Source organism: Elaeis guineensis, chromosome 11 (genome assembly GCF_000442705.2).
Source record: "Elaeis guineensis isolate ETL-2024a chromosome 11, EG11, whole genome shotgun sequence".
In the NCBI taxonomy this organism is placed as follows: domain Eukaryota; kingdom Viridiplantae; phylum Streptophyta; class Magnoliopsida; order Arecales; family Arecaceae; genus Elaeis; species Elaeis guineensis.
Window position 1 is genome coordinate 51,432,420 of NC_026003.2, and position 11,036 is coordinate 51,443,455.

Consider the following 11,036-nt stretch of genomic DNA (forward strand, 5'->3'; position numbering starts at 1 on the left):
GGTCCTCCTTGTTCTTGGGTGATTTGGATTCGGTTAGAGGTTTAGGGTCAGTCTCATTGGTTTTACTAGTGTGTTCAATGACCTTCCCACTTCTCAGAGTCATGATTGATTTGGCATGTTCAGAAAAAGCTTCTGGGGTATTATAACTCTCAATCACAAATTGCCCTCTTGGGTTGCTCTCGGGTTGGCTAGGTAATTTTCCTTCTTCCCTCTTACTGAATGCAGTCGCTAGTTGACCTATTTGGGTCTCTAGCTTAGCAATGGATTGTGTGTGGGAGTTAAGGATCTGAGTGTTGACTTCTAATCTTTCTAGTGCTTTCAGGACTTTTTCCTCAAAAGCTGAGCTGTGACCAGTAGTAGACGGTTGAGGAATATTTTGGAATTGATGGTATGGTCCATGCCTATATGTTGGATCTTGATATTGAGGTCGAGGTGTGGCAGGACCAACCACTGGTTGTGGTCTCCAGAAAAAATTTGGATGGTTTCTCCAGCCGGGGTTATAAGTGTTCGAATATGGATCGTTTCCTGGTCTGCGAGCTTGTTGGACTTGAGCTTACTGAATCTGCTCGTGCACAAACTCAGGAAATTGAGGTGCGGCTGGGCATTCATTAACAAAATGGTTCGGACTTGCACACAATGCGCAAATTTCTTGGATTGGATTAGGTGGAATCGGGGATTGTCCAGTATTTAAAAGACGATCTAATTTTTGGGACAGTTCATCTACCTTTTGATGGATATCTATTGCATTTCCTACTTCATATATTCCACCTCTTTTTGGGTTTAACATGGGTTTATCTCTAATAGAGGCAGACATATGATGTAATGAATTTTCACTTAAAATTTTAAACAGTTGCCATGCCTCATCCTCACTTTTCAGCATAAATGTCCCACCGCATGATGCATCGACCATTTGTCGATGTCTTTCAGAGAGCCCATCATAAAAACATTGGATTAACTGCCACTTGGGTACAGCATGGTGGGGACATTTTCTAATAAGGTCTTTTAATCTCTCCCATGTTTCATGAAATATTTCTCCATCTAATTGGGAAAAACTAGTTATGGCTTTCCTTATTTGATTAGTTTTTCCTATGGGAAAATATTTCTTGAGAAACTCTCCTTGCAGCTGGTCCCAGGTTGATATAGTCATGGAATCCAAAGTATGTAGCCAGTATTTGGCTTTGTCCTTAAGTGAAAAAGGGAATAATTTCAACCTAAGAGCATCATCGGAGAAGTTGTGAATTTTGACAGTTGAGCATATTTCAAGAAATTCCTCAAGATGTTTATAAGGGTCTTCATTACTAAGTCCATAAAATGAAGGTAACATTTGGATGATACTGGACTTAATTTCATATTGAGTGGCCTCCACAGGGGGTACTTGAATACAAGGAGAGTAGGTATATGTGGAAGGAGTAAAGTACTCCTTCAATTGCTTGGGTGGATCATTCTCCTGATTTCGGTCCATCTTTTTATGTCTGTTGGCTCTAAAGGTTCTTTCTATTTCTGGATCAAAAGGTTGGATTTCTGGTCGTAACGATCTACGGCCAAGCATACACCTTACAATTATACTGTAGAGCACACACAGAATTTTTTTTTTTTTTTTAAATATATATTTTTATAATAAAGTGAGAAAAGAATGAAGAAAATCTAAAGAGAAAAACCTAAGAACCTTAAATCTATGAAAAAGGAGAAATTAATTAATGTTTAGATGTTAATTGCAATCAACTTAAACAATCATAGACTCTCTATCCTAAGGTTAACTTAGATCTAGACAGCTCCTAACTTTCAAGATTGCTTTTGAGCACTCCAAGCTCAAGACTGACTAACTGACTCGACCAGGTAAGCGTAAGATGTGGGAGGTTCCCTGCTCGTTGCTTTTCTTAGACACCAACTAAGTTGGCCAGGTCAGTCAACGGAACCAATTGAAAACCACTTTCTTTAACCACTTGCCTTAGACACCGAGCAATTAACCAATCCGCACTCGATTCAACTCTAGAGCTTTCTTATCCTATTGAGCTCGAAATTCCTAGGGTTGACGTCTAGTTGATTTTAAATTAGGGTCTAGGTTATGCAAATGCAAGGGAGTGATTTGTGGGCCAAGGAAGGGTGATCAAATCCCCACCTTATCTGGTTAATGGGTTATTGCCCTTAAGATCAATTATGGAGATGCAATGCAAAGAAACAAGGTGTCCAATCAGGTTAGAAATTTTTATATTTGAGGTTACGCTATTTTAGTTAAGTGTTATGAAATGTCAGTGATTTTTTTTTTATATAATTTTATCTTTTTATATATTTTTTTTACTTTTTTTTTTAGTTTTGCAAGAAAATAAATTTAAGTGATTAAGTCTAAAAAGCAATAAATCACTGGGTTATGAAAAGTAGCAAATTATTCTAAGCAGTAAAATTCCTAAGTAGTAAATTAGTTATGCAAGGTAATTCTGTAATTATGCAAACAAAATTATCTAGCTAGAAAGCACTGAAAAAAATTTAAAACGAGAAATAAAAATTGAAAAGTATATATTTTTTTTTAAATTTTTTTTTTTTTTTTTGATAGCACCAAAAATAACTCTACTCACTACGTAGGTAGGATGAGTCGAGATCGTATCCTCAGGGACCTTGGGCTAAGTTAAAATTGCAAGGTAAAAGAAAGAAGCGTTGTTTTTGATTTAGAAAATAAATTATCATAAAATTGAGGTAATTAAAAAAAATAAAGAGCTCGGGAGTTTTGAATTAATTTGCACTAGCAGAGTTGTATCTCTTTTTTAACTAAATAGATGTGATTAATCTTAGGAAAAATACCTGTCTTTCCTCGGCACGCTCCGTATCCGTAGATCACGGTGCGTCTCCGAAAAGACTAGGTACACAACTCTTCTTTCCTCGGCACGTCCCGTATCCGTAGATCACGACGCGTCTCCGAAAAGTAAAAGTTATTCCTAATATTAATCTAACAAGAAAGCATAAATAAAAGTATATGATAGGGAGCAAATAAAGAACTCATGACAATTTAAATAAAAAGCATAATCTTTATTGCATATAAAGAAATACAGGAAAGTTTAGAACAATAAACCATCTCTGTGTCGTTACAAAATTTCTTCTCCACTCCCGAGACTGCTAGCCTAGCTGCTCATGAAGTAGTCCCTTTTTATTCCTCTATGCAAGGCTCTAGAAGAATTTCTGGGCTCCCCCTCTAATGGGAGTACAAAAGTATTTTTATAGGTGTTAGGAGGGAGGAGTTTTATATGATTTTCCGATGTGGGACTAAAAAAATACAAATCTTTCAAAACATTTTTAAATATTATTTTTTTTTTTATTTTGAACTTGTCTGCAGTGCGCCCACACCCGCGAGATGTGCACCCGTGCCCGCGTCAGCGCCGCGTCCTGCGTCCGCGCCCCGCGTCCAAACCGCGTTCACGCGCCAGCTTCCCGCGTGTTCACGCGCATTCACGCGCCAAAGGAGTCACGCGTGCCCAGGAGCCAAAAAAATTCACGCGCGCCCAGGAGCCAAAGAATTCACGTGAAACCCTTTTCTTTTTTTTTTTTATATTCCAAAAAGAAACAAAAATTCCTTCATAATGACATCTATATCCTTTTTGGATTCCTTGCATAGTATTTTCATTTTCTATAATACCGGATGCATCTTTCTTTTATTTTAATTTTATTTTAAGTCCAATTTTCTTCAATCTTGAGTCTTTTTGATCTATGAATCGGACTCTTTGTATCGACGATCACCTTTCCTGTAAAACATAGAAAGAAACATCAAATTCTTAATAAATAAGATAAATTAAATATAATTTTTTAATTTAAAATACTTAAATTAAGTGTTTATCATCTGTCTGCAGCCGGAGTCGGGGATGAGGCCCGGCTCCCATAGGGGTCCGGGCAGAGTCTTCCTGTAATTAAAGTCAGGGGCGAAGTCCGGACGAAGCTCCTCAGCGGTCGAAGTTGGCGACGGAGCCCGGCTCCCATAGGAGTCTGGACGGAGTCTGCTTGCAGTTGAGGCTGGTGGTGGAGTCCGGCTCCCGTAGGAGTCCGGGCGGAGTCTTCCTTGCAGTTGAAGTTGGTGATGGAGCCCGACTCCTGTAGGAGTCCGGGCGGAGTCTGCTTGCAGTTGAGGCTGGCGACGGAGCCCGGCTCCTGTAGGAGTCCGGGCGGAGTCTTCCTTGCAGTTGAAGTTGGTGACGGAGTCCGGCTCCCGTAGGAGTCCGGGCGAAGTCTGCTTGCGGTCGGAGTTATGGACGGAGTCTGACTCCCGTAGGAATCCGGACGAGGTCTGTCTGCAGTCGGAGTCGGGGATGAGGCCCGGCTCCCGTAGGGGTCCGGGCGGAGTCTTCCTGTAATTAAAGTCAGGGGCGAAGTCCGGACGAAGCTCACCAGCGGTCGAAGTTGGCGACGGAGCCCGGGTCCCGTAGGAGTCCGGGCGGAGTCTGCTTGTGGTCGGAGTTGTGGGCGGAGTCCGGCTCCCTTAGGAGTCCGGACGAGGTCTGTCTGCAGCCGGAGTCGGGGATGAGGCCTGGCTTTCGTAGGGGTCCGGGTGGAGTCTTCCTGCAAAAAAGTCAGGGGCGAAGTCCGGACGAAGCTCACCAGCGGTCAAAGTTGGCGACGGAGCCCGGCTCCCGTAGGAGTCCGGGCGAAGTCTGCTTGCGGTCGGAGTTGTGGGCGGAGTCTGGCTCCCGTAGGAGTCCGGACGAGGTCTGTCTGCAGTTGGAGTCGGGGACGAGGCCCGGCTCCCGTAGTGGTCCGGGCAGAGTCTTCCTGCAATGAAAGTCAGGGGCGAAGTCCGGACGAAGCTCACCAGCGGTCGAAGTTGGCGGGAGCCCGGCTCCCGTAGGAGTCCGGACAGAGTCTGCTTGCAGTTGAGGCTGGCGACGGAGCCCGGCTCCCGTAGGAGTCCGGGCGGAGTCTTCCTTGCAGTTGAAGTTGGTGACGGAGCCCGGCTCCCGTAGGAGTCCGGGCGGAGTCTGCTTGCAGTTGAGGCTGGCGACGGAGCCCGGCTCCCGTGGGAGTCCGGGCAGAGTCTTCCTTGCAGTTGAAGTTGGTGATGGAGCCCGGCTCTCGTAGGAGTCCGGGCGGAGTCTGCTTGCCGTCGGAGTTGTGGGCGGAGTCCGGCTCCCGTAGGAGTCCGGACGGGGTCTGTCTGCAGCCGGAGTCGGGGATGAGGCCCATGAGGGTTAATCCCGTTGAGAACTTCGGCTGAGGGTATTTTATACCCAACACCAGTCCCCCTACTTTCGAGTTTGAATTTCGAATGAAGAAAGTACAAAGAGGTTTGCACAGCCAAAGTTGTCCCCTTGAATCCTGTGTACGACCGCCTCCAGATATTTTGGCATTAAATGTGTGCGTGCTGGAGTCTTTTCGAATCAGGGCGATACGAAAGGACCCTTTAAAATTCCCACTGGTACACTGGCCCAGGTACGATGCAATAATGGCCCTGCCAACCGTCAGCCGCTTTTAGCCGCCTGACGTGGCGAGTGGGACACGTGTTGAGCACGGGCCGGCCTGGGGGGATTCGCGATCATTATGGCGTCGGATCCCTGGGTCTATTTAAATCCGTCCTTCCGCCTTTAGGGGCCCTATTCCGCTTCAGAATTCTAGCGGTATCTGTCCTTTCTTCGAGAGCCCTGTTTCTCTTGGCATCTTCTTGGGCCATAGGCGTCCATCTAGTCGTCCCTGTCCTCGCCCCTCTACATCCCTCAGAGCGATCTAGGTTAGTCCCAGAACCTTCATCTTTCTTCCCGCCACTTAGGGGCCCTTTCTTTGCCATTTTTTTTTGTATTTCTCTGAGTCAGCCTCCTGTGATCTCTCGTCCTTTGTCCTGTCCATTTTCTTTGGGATCATCAGGATCTTCATTAGAAGGTATTCGAAATGTCTTCCGATACTTTCGCTTCCGACGGTTCCGGGAGTTCTTCCGCCTCAACCCCCCAGGTCCTCCGTTCTGTAGATGAACCCGTACCTGGGGTGGGGCCTCGCTCGATTTTTGCATCGGGTGCCATTCCCTGCTCCTTGACTCCGGATGAACTCCTGCCGATAAGGTTCAGTACGGAGTTTCTCTGGAGTATGACCTGGAGCTTCCCGGCTCCTTCGATCGGGCTAGCACTCCTCCATTCGGTCGCTTTTGCCTGTATCAGGAGGCGTTCCGTGCCGGGCTCTGGCTTCCGCTTCCGTCCTTTGTTGTCGCCCTCTTTCGCTTCTTAGATATCTCTTTGGCTTCAGTTGCTCCGAATTCTTTTAGGTTTTTGATAGGGTTTCTCTCCCTTTGCCACGTAGTCGAGGTCCAGCCGTCCCTCTCTCTGTTTAGGCATTTCTATACCTTCAAGCGTCATCCTTCGACCAAGGACTGGTGGTATTTTTCTTCTCAGTTCGGCAAGAAGGGGTTGCTGAAAGGTGCCCCCTCTTCGACCCACAACTGGAAGGAGAAATACCTCTTCGTCCACTGCCCGACCCTGAGGCTGGGCCTGCCCCCTTGGGGCTCTCTGAGGGATTCTGTCCGTCGGGCCCCCAGCCTGGGGGAGGACGACCTTCAGGCTGCCCGGAAGCTTCTCGCCTATTCCGCTCCTTCCCTTCCCAACCTTCTGAGGGAGCAATTTTTGTTCAACGTCGGCCTGAGCCCCTAGGATCCTGCGAGTATTTCATCTTTTCCTTTCTCTTCTTTTCTTCTGTCCTTCTTCTTTTTCTTTCTTTTTCTTCTCTTCTGTTGTTTTTTTTTTTTGTGTGCCACTCCTTCCTTTTTCACCCCGTTATTGATTTCTGACTTTTGATTGATGATTTTTTTTTTTTAAGGAATGGACGCCGAAGCAGCGCGGATGCTTGCCAGGGGCCTCAGGGCCCACAAAAGAAAGGGTGCCGTGGCCTCCGGATCGGCAAAGAGGATCAGGGCAGAGGAGTCGAGCTTGACTGCGCCCATCCAGGCGGCTCCAGCGATCGACATTCCTTCGGACGCCGAACCTACGGCCCCTCGGGCTTCCTCGAGGAGTCCGCCGACTGGGGCTCCCGTTTCGGGGGTCTGCTCCATGGAGGCGCCCGTAGTCGAGAGGGGGAAGAGAAGGAAGTCGGTGGCCCGTAGGGTGAGTAGCCGTCGAGCCACCGCTGACGAGTCCCTCGGTTCCGAAGAGGAGCCGGAGAATTCCTTCAATGACAGGGACTTGATCAGGCGGTTGATCGACGGCTGCATCCTGCCCGAGGTCGTCGAGAGGATCGACCGCATCGATCTCGAGCAGCGGGTTTGGGACTCCCTAGGGTCCTTCCTCGAGGTAAACAAATCTTCATTTGACCAGCTATTCGACCCTTGTTCTGATCCCCTTGTCGCCCTTGCAGATTGGGCACCAGCTCCTCGCCAAGATCGAGGCGACGAACCGGGCGAGGAGGGACGCCGTCCAGGTGGAGGAGCGTTGCCGGGCCGAGGTCGCTCGCCTCAAAGAAAAGGCAGCCGAAGTAGCCGCCCTCCAAGAGGCCCTAGAAAGAGAGAAACAAGCCCGGGAGGAGGAAAAGCAGACCTTGGAGGAGGCGGTGAGAAAGGCGGAGGCCGAGGTCGTCAATTTGGCTGAGCAGATTTCAGTCCTGGTCTCGGAGGCCAGGGTTCTTGCGGTAGAGGAGTTCAAGACCTCCGCGAAGATGAGGGACCTGAATGTCCAATTCGGTCAGGAGGCGTTCATCAAGGGGTTCGAGCTCTGTCAGGAGAAGGTGGCCAGAAAATTTTCGGAGCTCGACCTCAGCTTTCTGGGTGAGGAGTCTGAAGACGAGGTCAGTTCCTCTCCCGCTACCACTGCTGCCGCAGCCCCCCTTCCAGGAATGCTGAGCTCTCCAACTCCTGCCTCTGAGGTCTGAGACCTCCGACCTTGTATTTTTATTTTACCGTAATTTTTTTTTCTTTTTGTCTTTAAAAATCATCCAATCAATAAAGTTGAATTTCTTGGCATGGATGGCTTCTCCCTCCTTCCTTCCTTCTCTCTGCTTTTTCTTTTGTGATGAGGCGTGTTTTGACGCTTTTGTCTTCCGATGGTAGTGCCCTGCCGAAGCACTCCCCCTGCCCCTGGGATTCCACTGAAGTCGACGATCCAGCGACTGAAGAAGGAAGTTCTTCACTTGACAAAAAAGTCAAAGAAGATGGAAGGCGAGCTTCATAGATTGAGAAAGGGTCATTCTGAAGCCACCGCGGAGGCCATCCGCTTTCGAAATCTCCACATGAAGGGGATCATGGAGGATAGCCGAAGGAAGACGGACTTCACGAAGGAGCTTGAGGAATGCAAGAAGAGCACCAGCGATCGAATTTGGGCTCAAGCTGCCAAGATTAGCGCTCTCAGGGTGGAACTGTCGGCCGTGAAGGAGAGGATCGGCCAGTTGGAAGGAAGCTCATCCGACTCTTGGCTCGGGCCGACGGCGACTGGGAGTGGTCGAAGAAGGTCTCCGACCTTCAGCAGCAGCTTCAGGACGCCGAGGTGAGCTATGACATGCATCAGGCTGGTTGGCGTAGGTAGGTGGACGAATATAAAGGGAGACTCAGGGTGGCGGCTGATGAAGTCGCCCGTCTTCAGAGGCAGCTGGCTGACAGGGCTCAGCTTACTTCTGCTCGGGATTCTGATGAACTCCAGTCCCTAAGAGGAACCGTTGAAGGGATTTCTGTCACCCTCGGGGAAAGGATGGCTGAGCTATGGCAACTGAAGATCCAACTGGCATACGAGTAGCGGGCCGTCACGGACGCGGAGGCAGAATCCGAGGTCCTGAGAAAGAGGCATCGAGAGGCGGAGGCCGAAAGCCAGCGACTTCGTCGGGCGCTCCAGGATGCGCTGTTGAAAAAAGGAGAGCTAGAAGAAGAAGTTGAGAATCTGAGGAAGTCCTGGATAGGGGGTGGAGTAGATAATTCTAGGTCGGAAGGAGTAGAGCTTCCCTAGGGCTCTTCTTGGCCTTCCATCTTTTCATGTATACATTTTTTCTTTTGTTGTTTTGTCTCACTTTTGTCGCTTTGCTTTTCTTCCTTTGGCCTTCTGGGCTTCGTGGTGTATATTTCGCAAATGGAATGAAAAAGAGATTGTGTTATCTCGTCTGCATATTGTATTAAATTGTCGTCCGTTGGACTTCTCTTGTCGTTCGACTTGTCCGACGTTGACGTTGTTTGGAGGTGCTCAGTCGTCGATGTGCTGGTTTGCTTTCCTCATCGTTCGTGGCAGTAGGCTCGAACTTGGTGGTCCGAACTCGGCATTACTTCGGAGGTGCCGCCGTCTTCTTGACCCGTGTCGAGAGCCTTCTTAGAGGCCAGGGGTGTTTGGTAGGAACTTTCCATCTTTGTTGAGATGGGGTTCCTTACGTCCTTGGTGTAGTTTATCCTTCATCTATTTCCGTCGTAGTTCGTCGCTCTTCCTTTTTAATTTTCCTCTTCTTTTCAGAGTGAGGGCCCTCCTCTTGCTTTTGCGGGGTTGCGTAGAAGTGTGAAGGTGCCACTGAGGGGCCTTTCCCCTTCACTCAATCTTGTTGGGCGGTCAAATTTTGTCACCGTCAGGACGAGGTTCTCTCCTTTCCCAACGGGATGCAGGGGCACATAAGGGCCATCGCAAGGGTCTCTCCCCCATCCGGTCTAGAAGAATTGGGCTTCGACTTTGCTCATGTCAGGATGAGGTTCTCCTCTTGTTCCCGACATGGCCGTGGGGCACATTAGGACGTTGCAAGCCTCTCCCCCCATCCGGTGTAAAAGAACCGGCCTTTGACTTGCTCATGTCAGGACGAGGTTCTCCTCCTGTTCTTGACATAGCTGTGGGGACACATTAGGGCGTTGTAAGGCCTCTCCCCCCATCTGGTCTAAAAGAATCGGGCCTTTGACTTTGCTCATGTCAGGATGAGTTCTCCTCCTGTTCCTGACATGGCTGTGGGGGTACATTAGGGCGTTGTAAGGCCTCTCTCCCCATCCGGTTCTAAAAGAACCGGGCCTTTGACTTTGCTCATGTCAAGACGAGGTTCTCCTCCTGTTCCAGACATGGCTGTGGGGGCGCATTAGGGCGTTGTGAGGCCTCTCCCCAATCCGATCTCAAGATAATCAGATTTTCATTTTAGTTATGTTAGGATGAGGTTCTCCTCCCGTTCCTAACATAACCTTGCTTTAATTGTTTGAAGGGGTTATCCCCAGTAACAAATCCATCAAATGGGAGGAGCATGAAGTCGAAAGGAATTTAGATTCAGGGCAAATCGTAAGCGATACATTTACAGGTTTCTCGAGTTCCATGGTTGTGGAAGGTCTGCTCCTCCTTGAGGCCCTCCGGCGATGGAGTCGATGGTCCCGATTGGAGGCCGATCTCCGGGCTGCTCCTCCCTCCTTGGCGGTTCAGGTTGCGGCAGGGCCCTTGGCCGATCTTCTCTACCCTCAGGCCGGCGTCGGATGAACCTGTCGAGTCGACCTCGCCGGATGAGCTCCTCGATCTCGTCTCGGAGCTGGATGCATTCCTCCGTGTCGTGGCCGTGGTCCGGTGGTAGAGACAGAACTTGTTGGGGTTGCGCTTCCGGGGTGTGTGCGCATCCTCTCTGGCCTAGGGAGCTGCTCCCTGACCTCCATCAGTACCTGGGTCTTCGAGCATTGAGGGGGGCGTAGTTGCGGAACCTTCCCGATGGAGAACCCCCGAACCCCACGATCCGGACTTCTCTGCCTGCGTACCGGGTGGAGTATGGGCACGCTTGTGCCCAGGAGGGATCGAGAATGCGGCCGAGCTTCTCTCGACCTTTTTTCGACTGCGGGCTTACTCGAGTCTCCCGCCTGCCGCTCTCTCGCGGTCTCCTCATCCTTCATTTTGAAGGCTTCTTCCGCTCGGGCGTACCCTTCAGCCCGAGCCAACAAATCAGCAAAATCCTGGGGTACTTTTCTCCAGGGAGAACAAAAGGTCATTCTTCTGAAGGCCGCCCTTCAGAGCGGCCATTGCGACTGATTGGTCCAAATTCGGACCTCCAGCCTGCGACGTTGAAACGGTTGATGTAGGCCCGAATGGACTCCCCTTCCCTCTGCTTGATATTGATGAGGGACTCGAACCCTTCCGGGGCACCGGTTGCTGACAAAATGGGCCACG

General features: G+C 49.3%; 1 non-coding gene across 1 annotated transcript; it reads left to right on the forward strand.

Annotated features, from left to right (window-relative positions):
- Positions 1-969: 969 nt before the first annotated feature.
- Positions 970-1,075, forward strand: LOC140852749 (small nucleolar RNA R71). The gene has a single exon (XR_012135649.1). It is a non-coding gene; the product is annotated as a small nucleolar RNA R71 (small nucleolar RNA).
- The last annotated feature ends 9,961 nt before the right edge of the window (positions 1,076-11,036 follow it).